The following is a 10,771-nucleotide window of genomic DNA, read 5'->3' as shown; positions in this document are numbered from 1 at the left end:
CAACGGTTGAGCGGTGACCTTAAACACATGCCTATGTCATCTATGTCAATGGTCGAGCAACGATCTTAAACCCATGTCTTCATCAGCGGTCAAGCGATAACCTTAAACTCATATCTATGTTAGTAGTCGAGTGACGACTTTAAATCCATGTCTTCGTCAGTGGTCGAGTGACGACCTTAAACCCATGGCGGCTCTAACCCAAGTCTATGCCTTCAACAGTCAAGCAATGACTATAAACCCGAGTCTACTGCAAATAACGTCTGATCGACCGCTATAAAACTGATTCTATGACAAATGAAGAGGATCGACAATATATAAGCCAAGAATAAGGCTAACTAGGACAAGTGTTGCGCCAAGAAGTAGTTCTCACTAAAATAAGGTTGTTCGACAGCTTTGGAATGATTGCTCGGGCATCCTAGTGACTGGTTATATTGATGATCATGCGGACATGGAACCACACTTAGAAATTTTCACAAAATATGTAAGTGGTCTATAGTCCTACTCGAGCCGAGAGACGATGCATGAACAGATGTGACAACCAACAAAACAAAGAAATGTTGAATGGTGATGCATGATGAAATACATAATCAAATAAAGAAGGATACGTCGAATGGGTGATCATGCATTAAGACTTAGAAAATTTTTACAAACTTTCGAGGGATAGTACAAAAAGAGGTGAGCTTTGCATGGGACAGGTTCACTCCAAGTAGTCTAGCACATCATTGGGCAGCAACTCAGTCAACTTGTCCCAACTAACGACCTTGTTAATCAAGGAGGTTGGGATGTAGCCGCCGCTCTTCAGCTGGTCGATCATCCCGTCAATGGCAAGGTTGAAGAGGCGGAGTACCCGGTCAGTGAGCCGGCCTGCTGACCGTTGAAAGGGTCCGAGCAGAGGTAATCGTACTCGGTGCTTTAATAGACCTCCAGTACCATTCGGGAGGCATCCAGTTCCGCCTTCATGGAAGCGAACTCGGCATCCTTAGCGGCCAATTGTTTCTGCACCACCGCCTTCTCAGCCAATCGGCTATCTCGCTCGGCATTCATTGTTGCCTCCACCTCCTTCAGTTTTTGGGTCAGGACTCAAGCCTCTTTGTTTTTGATCTCTAAATCCTCAATGGCTCAAAGCTTCCTGGTGCTGTCTGAATGGATCTTTGCCTCGAAGGAGGTGGCCTTCTTATTGAGCCTCTCCAGTTGCAAAGCCTGCTCGACGCTCTTGCCCCTCTCTGCCTCTTGTAGCTCAGCGCTCTTTTGCAGATCGACCTTCAGTTGAGCGGCCTCGACAGTCAATTACTCCAAGAGCGCCTCAGAAGCCGCTGATTGGCCGTTCAAAGCGCGCAATTGCTGGACTTCATGCTCCAAAAATGCGAGCCTCTGGCACATGGCCATGCTCTTGAGCCAATACCACATCAACAAAAAAATTGTAAGAGCCAAGCTGATACAAACCAACTGTTAGAATTTGAGAGATGTCCTAAGATAATTGCCTTACGATTTTTTTTGTTTATTTGATAAGTATAGTTTCACTATTTGAGTGCATATTATATGTTTGATTGTCTTAAACTCATTTAATGAATGTTCGTAATATAATTCATAGTATGAGAAAATTTTTGATTGGATCGCAACTAGTGATTATCTCTACATGTGCAATTATGAATATATTAAAATTTATCTAGCCATCGAATTGATGCATTCGGACATCATCAATTCTGTAAGACTGACATGGGTTATACTCTTTGGTTCGGCCAAGCAGCTGTTTTCTCATTGGCTGGAAACATTGGGATGCCGAGAGTTAAACATGGATGCTAGTTATGCTAACTAGTTCATTGTAGTGATTTGCTGTAAGACTTCGTAAGGTTCTCTACATATATATAGATATGTATATGAAGTTCTTACTATAGCACGAGTGCAAGTTTCCTTCGACTTGAGGTATACAAGTCATCTTGGTCATAGAGACTTATACTTTGACATCTTAAGCAAGCATCTCATTGAGGTGTGGACTCGGGATGATTGAGTATAAGTTGAAGTGCTCGAAGGTGTTTGGATAGCCCGCAGAGGATTCACCACTCCTTGCGAGGAGACGTATACCCTATGGACACTTGTTAGGATTATTACTCAAAGTCTTTGGTCAAAGCATCATATGTTAAGAGTACGAGACTCTTGTACACATGTATGAGTAATTTAAATCTACAGAACGAGGAAGTATTACTTGGGCTAGGTGTGACGTAGTCAGCCTAGTAGAGACAAGACACATAGACCATATCCTGAACCAAGTGGGTATAAGACGAGTGAAAGGAACGAGACACAACTCACTGTAGCTGCTGAAGGATTTAGAATTAATTCTAAGATCAATTATGATTTTCTGACTAATTGGGGATCATGATGTACTACTAGGTATCACTCATGATCATTCTATAATTAAGTAGTTAATTATGGACGACCAAGATAAACTGGGAACCTATTAGGTCACACGCACTAACGAGTCTCTAAAAGACGTAAAACAAGTTAAACAATAGGATTCTTAGATCAAGAGATAAATGTTTGGTTGGACCATGCATAAGACAAATATGGAAATATTTGTCGTAATGGAAACACGGATGAGTCACATCTCTTATGAAAGAGTTGGACCATATTTGGTTTAATCATGAATTAGTCATGAACCAACTTGGTTTAGTTGTGAACCAAACCAAGGGGTTAATGAATTAATTTTTGGTTAAGGGATAATGGGTTGGATTTGGAAATTCTAATCCAACTCATTAATGAGGGCTATATATTGATATGGTTGAGAGAAAATTATACACATGAGATTATTAATTGGCTTGTAAGGTTTTTTGAAAACTTTAACACAATTTCTCTTCTCCTCTCCCCTCTCTCTTTGCCACCACCAATAAGGGGAAGCCCTTTCCCTTGTTGTCGTGACTACCACAAGGAATAAATCTCTTCCCTGTGCTTCTCTTCCTCTTCCTTTTGATCCCTCTTCTTTACTTGTAGCTAATAACTTCCAAAGGAGAGGCTTGTACTCAAGGAGTTGTCTTGAGGAGTTCAGCGTGGATACGAATAGAGGTGAGGTTTGACAATGTCGCTATGGTTGATGCCCTTCTCGTTACAGGTCATTCGTAAGGTACACCTAGCATAAATTTACTTTTCATAAAAAAAAATAATTACGTGATCATATTTATATGTTGTATCCTTGTATGCGTGTGGTGCGCATGATATAATAATTTAGAAATTATTATTGTTTATGAAACGTGTTTTAGCACATGCCGCATCGGGCATATCCCAATACCAGTAAGTACAAAAGCAACGTACATACCCCAATGGGCATATGGGTGTGGCTGTTCGCGAGCTCCCCTGGAGAAATGACCGTCGCACGGGCCCGGGCATCGACCCATATTTGTATGAGAGACCCTTGGATCTGTATCTGGTGCTTGAGGTGCGGGACGCAATGTCGTCTAGACTGCGCCACTCATCGATCGACAAATAGATAATTGCTATTATCTGTCTCTGGCCACTCGTACCAGAAGGTTCTGAGATAGCTCTACTTGCATACTAGGGTGTGGGGATCAGTCAGATACGGGACACTTGGGCAGCCGACAGAGATTGGGGCGACATGAAGGTGACCAGTGGTGCACAAATTGTCCCCACTGGCAGCTTGGACAACGACGGCGTCCGGTCGAATGATAGTGAGGTGTGGAGTGTCGCAGCTCTTGCTCTAGAAGAGCAGGCATGGATGTCTCACCCCGCTCAGAAGATGGTTGTGAGTCGGCTTGGGTTGGAGTCTGCAAGATGGAAGTGGTGGAATGGGAGGATGTTTCCACACGACGCCTCTTGCACTGTCACAGGGGTTCGTCGGAAGTGGCCGATTCAGAAGCTACCGTGATTGGCAGCATCTAGGGTCATTCGGGAGGAAGGTCCACTGTAACGATCGCCCCACTGGTCGCAGTTTGACTTCTTCCTCCTTCGTTGGCTGGCGCTTTAGCTCATTTAGCCTCGCCGAGTAGATCCTCTTGGGAGCCGATCGACTGTAGGCCTCAACTCTCCAGTTTAGCCACTACCGCAGCATTGATCTCGACGTCCACAAGCTTGCTCTTGCCTACCAGAAGCACCCTTAATAGGATGCGAGCTGCAAAAAAGAAAGCAAAATCAGTTATATTCAAGGATGAAGGCGAAGAAAAGGCATACCTAGGCTGGACAGAAGCCATGTGCGAATTGGGCTTAAGTCGAACACATAAAGGACACCCTCCAATAGCAACCGGTGAATGTGATATTTCTGACCGGCCAAACTGGAAGCTACACGGAGAAAGTCCAATAGGCTTTTGTACTTCTCGAGTGATGGGGGATTCATCACATCTATCTGCCAGTCCGTCAGAAAGTCTTGCCACTTGGGAAAACGGAGAAAAAAGTAGTGGTTTTTCTAATGCTTATTGGAGGACGACAACATTGGAGGACAACATCTTATCAAAAAAGACTAAGTCCACTCAAGCTTGAAACAAGAAGGTCCCCGACTCAGAAAATTTAGGGTAATAAAAATAATGGAAGAGGTAAGGAGTCAAAGGAATGTCATGTACGCGGAACAAGACAACGACCCCGCATAGTAGTCTAAAGGAGTTCAACACTAACTGGTTAAGGGAAATATGGAAATATTTGCAAACAGCAGAGAAGAACGGATGAACAAGGAACCACAAGCCGACAATAAACTGGTCCTTAAAAAAACACAAAAAACCTGAGGGTGGTTCGTGTGGCCGATCGTACACAGAAGGAATAGAAACTTGGTAGTTGAATGAAAATTCATAAATGGATTTCAGATTTTCAATATCGGCCTCGTCGAACTTGGACTCGGTAGAAGTATACTAGAGCCCAGGGACAGGGACGAGGGGTTACGAAGAATTGGCCATCGAAAATAAAAAGATGCAGGAAGAAGTAGCAAACGGATTTAGATAAGGTGAAGAAGCTTACAGAAAAGATCACAGAAGAAGAAGAAAAGGTGAAGTGTCAGAGAAGACTCGAAGACAAAGGCACGCGGAGTGAAGAAGATGGCGATGCAAGTGAGGTTTATAAACCTCGCGGCCGATCGACCTGAGCCGTCCGATCCAGGGTTCGAAAAACTAGGAGAAGATCCGACCTTAGAATTTGAAAAGACGCTTGTCACATCACCAGTGGATATCCACCTGTCACGTTAAACGTGCAGTGGTAGAAAGTGGGACACATAGCGTTCAGCTAGCGGAAGACATTAATAACACTTAATTAAAAGGTATGGTCACATGCTCGACCATAATGATTAGAGATTTGCACTGTCTTCAAGAAAGTTGGATGGAGTCGTCAGCTACTGTGAAAGGGCGCTCATCCAAGGGAGTGTAGGGAAAAGAAAAATTTCGCCAAGTGTTGTCACCCATCGTCCCGATCGGAACAGAGAGTGGGCTATCACACTGCCGAGCGACCGATTCACTATCTACCTTCATAGGTATGATCCGAGCAGTAGCTACAAATTAAGCCTGGTGAAATAAAGCCGAATGGCATGAACTCTTGTTCTGAACAGAAACTTGGGAGTGTATCTCGTCTTATCAGACATTGAAGTCACCGAAGACTCTACTGGTCCAATCAATCGGACTTGTAGTCTCCTTCGAGTATACTTGAAGGGAAGGCTTGTGATGTGGTGATAGAGGGGGGCCCAGCTGGTACGGGTCAACTGCTGATGTAGAGGTCAAAGTCAAGGTGGTCAACGCCAAGGTGTCAAAAGGCTCGCCTAAGGTAGTCGAGCGGGGGTCGGCTACAGCAGCCAGTCGGGACAGGCGCCCAGAGTCCGATCGGCAAGAAGCTATAAAGGCCGGTCGGGAAATAATTGTCCAAGCGGGCCAATCGTTTAGCTTGGATAATACGGTAAGACAACCAGATGCTCATTGTGGAGCAGCAGGACGTTAAGGAGACTGGAGAGCTTGTTCGAACGGGGAGGGGCATGCTACTACACTCAGTCACCGCATCGAAAAGCAACTAAAGTCGATAGGACGGAGGAGTCCCAGTCGAGTGGCTACCCCGCTCGGCCAAGTAGCAGGACCGGACCATCAACGGAACATAGGAGTCCCGGTCGAGCGGCTACCCTGCTCGGTCAAGCAGCGGGACCATTGTCGTATCTCTCGATATTCTTCTGGGAGATAGTGTCGCTGACACGAGGCATAGTCGATAGGCGGATCGTACGACGGAAGCTTCTACTGTCTTGCTAGGGATGTACATTTCCTGTTAAGGTATGGTGTTAGAGGTACTTTCCTGACAGGTCCCTTCATAGAATATATTGAAGAACATACTCATGCCTTGAGGAGCATGCACGTCGCCCACCAGGGCTCTATATAAAGGGGGCGGTCTATCACCAGTGGACATATGCGTGATTACTATTTGCGCTTGCGTTACTGTTGCTCCACTTTCTTCTACACTTCTAGCGATTGACTTAAGCGTCGGAAGGCCAACACTGGAGAGCTCTTCCCTGACTCGGCACTAACGTTACTTATTTTACAAAGTGGAGAGTGTTCTACATCCAGTTAATGTAACAATCATATCTCTAATTTTCTACCCTCCCGTTTTCGGACAAGATAAGCCACCAAGCCATTATATGTATCTTAGACAATTTGTTTAGCGACATCTTAAATAACTAATTAATAACAAAAATAATTGCTTGATAGCACTCTCATAGCACCTAAGGTGTATTTGACGTTTCGGTGGTTATTCGAATAGGTTGAAAGTAGGATTGAGTTAGCATAAAATTTAATGGGGTTGAATTTTAACCTGTGGATTTAGATGTTATTTTGTAATATAAGAATTTATATTAATTAAGGTTATTGCGGATTTGTACTATTAAATATGAGTTTACATGAGTAAAATCTAGTAAGGGGTTCTGTTATTAATTAACGATGGATTCATAGGATTGTAATTAAATCGAGCAGAGCACCAGTAAGAGGCTCAAGCTTGATTTAATTTGTTTTTCCTTAAGTTTAACCTCGGTTCGAGTTCGATTTAAGTTTAAATTTTTAAACTCGAATTTAATTCATAATGAAATTAACTAGCTTACAAACGCGGCCCGAGTTTGATAAAAAATAACATGATTAAGAACTAAATGAACTTAATCCTTGTTTAAAATAATTAGTTATAATAGTTGTTATTATTATTATTATTATTATTATTATTATTATTATTATTAAATACACATGAATATTTAATGACCATGTTCACGAGTTTTTTAATGAATATATTCACGAGTTCATTAATAAAATATTATTAAACTCGAGATTAGTTAGTGATCTTATCTGAAAATCATGGAGATGATAAGCTAGGGATGTGGTTGCTGCGTTGACTGGATATGGACTCTGTTCCACTCTGCAACACAAGAAATGCTAGTACCGGGATAGGGAAGGGGTCTCCAGTGTTGGCCCTCCGACGCTCTAGTCAGTCACCGACAAGAAGAAGACAGAACAACATTAGCACAAGCGTAAACAGTGAATAATGCATACCTCTGCCAGTGTACGGGCCCCCTTTATATAATACCCTAGTGGGTGTCATACGCGCTTTTCGAGACATGAGTACGTTCTCCCATTGGTCGTAGACACGTTCCCCAATTGGTCCTAGACACGTGGTCATGGACACGTTCTCCAATTGATCCTGGACACATAGTCATGGACACGTTCTCTAATTGGTCGTGGGCACGCCCTTCGATTTGTCGTCATATGATCCTCCTGTTGACCATATCCTGTGTCGGCAACACTATCTTCTAAAAGGATATCTCGAGATATGTCAACAATCCCGCTGATCGACCAAGCGAGATAGTGGCTCGACCCAGTACTCCTCCGCTCGGCCAGACTCAACTACTCTTCCATGCGGCGGCGAGTCTCGATAGTATGTTCTCACCTGATCGGAAGAACGCTCCAGTCATCTCAACGCTCCTCTGCTCCGTGACGAACTTCTGATGATCTTGGCTACAAGGGCGCTTCGCTTGATCCATCCCTTTGCCGATCGGGCAAAATACACTCGATCGACCCATGAATTACAACTCCGATTGGATACCCTTTGATGGGCCCGTTAGCCCTCTAGTGTTGACCTCCTTGACTTTGATCTCCATGTCTTCCTTTGACCCACACTTAGTGGGCCCCCTTTATCACCGCATCATAGTCCCCTTTATCACGACATCACTGTTGAGACCTTGACGTCCACTAGAGGGGAGGGGATAAATAGTGTCTCACCCAAAACGTCACTTTCTATAATGGTTAGTGTGCACAGCAGAAATACAAGATAGACACTAACAAAAGAAAGCAAACCTAGCACGTTGCTTAACGTGGTTCGGAGATAAAGCTCCTACTTTAGGGTTGTCCGTAAGGTGGACGATCCCGATCCATCGGTGGATGACTCCCCAAAAAACCTCTGGTTAGCTCAAGTAACTCCTTGTGGGTGGAGAAACCTCGCCACAAACTTGCACAAACTCTTGATCACTCAAGAAGACATTGAAGACTCTAATAGCGGTTAACCATCTCTATTTTCGTCAACCTTAGCCAAGCACCCCGAGCTCTTTTAAATAGAGCTTGGCAGGAAACTCCTAACTGTGTTTTCTGCCACCAATCGACTGATCCTAAGTAAATTTCGACCGTCGCAAGCCAACGGTCGGCTACTAGTCGACTGATGAAAATATCATTTGACTGCAACAGTAATGCTACAGTACTGTTACAGTAACACTACAATATTTCTACAATAATACTACAGTATACACTAAAATTTTACCCTGGATACAGTGTCTCATGCACTCGTCCTTGCCCGCACAACCTAGACCTAGCCTTCTAGCCTCTTCCATCAGTCCCTCGGATGCCTCCCCATCCTTCACACCTTACCTTCTGGAGCTTTCATCAGCCTTGTCGTTGTTGTCGGGTCTTCCTTTGTCAAGAGGTCACACCTCCGGGACTTGATCCATTGCCAAGTCACACTTGGACTTGCGTTGTTGTACCTGTTCCTGCACACTCACAATGCATATCAAATACAACAATAAACCTAACTTAAACATTTTCCCAAACATCAAAACTTAGGATACATAGATTGCTCTAACAATCTTCTCATTTTTTATGTTTGGAAATCTGTTTAAGTTAGGGAAACATAAATACAATAAGAATGCAAATAAAAATGCATATCTACTCATGCATAAATCATAGAACCTAATCTTAGGCTCCCCCTTCACATAAGCTCCTCTACAAAGGTAAACTTCTCTCCTTTTGCAAATAAATGAGCAATCACTCCCCCTTCACCTAAGCTCCCCCTTTAGTTAGGATTTCTTGCAAAGGTGTGTAGGTTTCCCACTTAAAGCTAAACTTCTCTCCCTTTGCCATACATCAAAAAAAGCTCTAACAATATCCCAATTATTGGGTTCTTTGACATCTAATGACCATAAACATCATGTATTAATCCCTATAAGATTACATACATGTTCATCACTCTTTTGGTCATTTTCTAATGCTGAAAAATATTTTCAGACCGTATCAGTCGACTGCATAAGTCCTAGTCAACTGCCATCGTCAAAATGAGTTTACAGAGACATTCTGTTCTTAAAATTACTGTTACCAGTCGACTGTCCTCATCAAAATGAGCTCACAGAGACATTTTGTGCTCAAAAATACTGTAACTAGTCGACTAGTAGTTGCACCAGTCAACTGGTACTTTATTTCAGCAAAAATTAATATTTTCGGCCAAACTTCATAAATGCACCAAAAATTCTACAGACCTCCAAAAAAATCCTAAATTTTATGGAGAGATATATTTTATCCATGTTTAATTGGAAAAATATATATAAAAATATATTTATCACAGATCCCAAGATTAATATAACATACAAAACTAGCTAAATAGTTCAATTGAACATTGATCTAAAGTCCTAGTTTTGGCTTACTCTTGATGTATCGCCCATATTAAACCAGAATGCATCCCTAGCATTAGTTTATATGAAATCTATACATCAAAAACTATTTTCCATGAAATATGACCTCCAATGTCATATTTTCACGCATGATACCATCTCAATTGTGGCAACCTGCTAGGTTAGAGGCTCAAGTTCGTCTTCTAATCACTTGACACATTTGATAACCCATATACTATGGGTCTCAAAGCCTCTTCCTAACCTTAGAAATTTTAACCTTAGCCACCTCCCTTGGTGACTCATCCACTATGACTACACCCACATGGTGTACCATAGGTGACACTTGACCTACAAACTTGACTTTCTTAACCTTAGACACCTTGTCTTTGGTTAATTTCTTCTTGTCCTTCACCTTGAACACCTCATCCTTGCCATAATTATATGTCACCCTAGCATATTCCTTCTTATTGGCCTTGGATGACTCTCCCTTGTCATTTGTCACACCTCCCTTAGCAATGTCATGTGTCATCTTAGCACTTGACCTCCACTTGGCATGGGAGGGATCCAATTTGACACTTTTGGATATTTGATCACCCAAACACATGTTAAGTCCTCTAGGTCTAATAATGAACCTATCTAGGACTTTCTCCATTTCTTCAAGTCTTACCCTCAAAGTTTGATTTTTCAATTCTAGGATTCTAACCCTTTAATAAACATGTCCACCTTGGACATCTCTAGACCTACCCATCTTCCTAGGCATATGTCTCCCCTTCTTGGGATTTATGCTTAGATTTTCACCCACTTTCCTTCCCTTAAGCAAAGTGGTTTGGGTCCTATTAGATCTACTCTTAGTACATGATTTTCTAGGGTTATCTACCATGTTAACCCTACTCTTATAATTGT

Source organism: Zingiber officinale, chromosome 2A (assembly GCF_018446385.1).
Source record: "Zingiber officinale cultivar Zhangliang chromosome 2A, Zo_v1.1, whole genome shotgun sequence".
Lineage (NCBI taxonomy): Eukaryota > Viridiplantae > Streptophyta > Magnoliopsida > Zingiberales > Zingiberaceae > Zingiber > Zingiber officinale.
Note: the sequence above shows the minus strand (reverse complement) of the source record.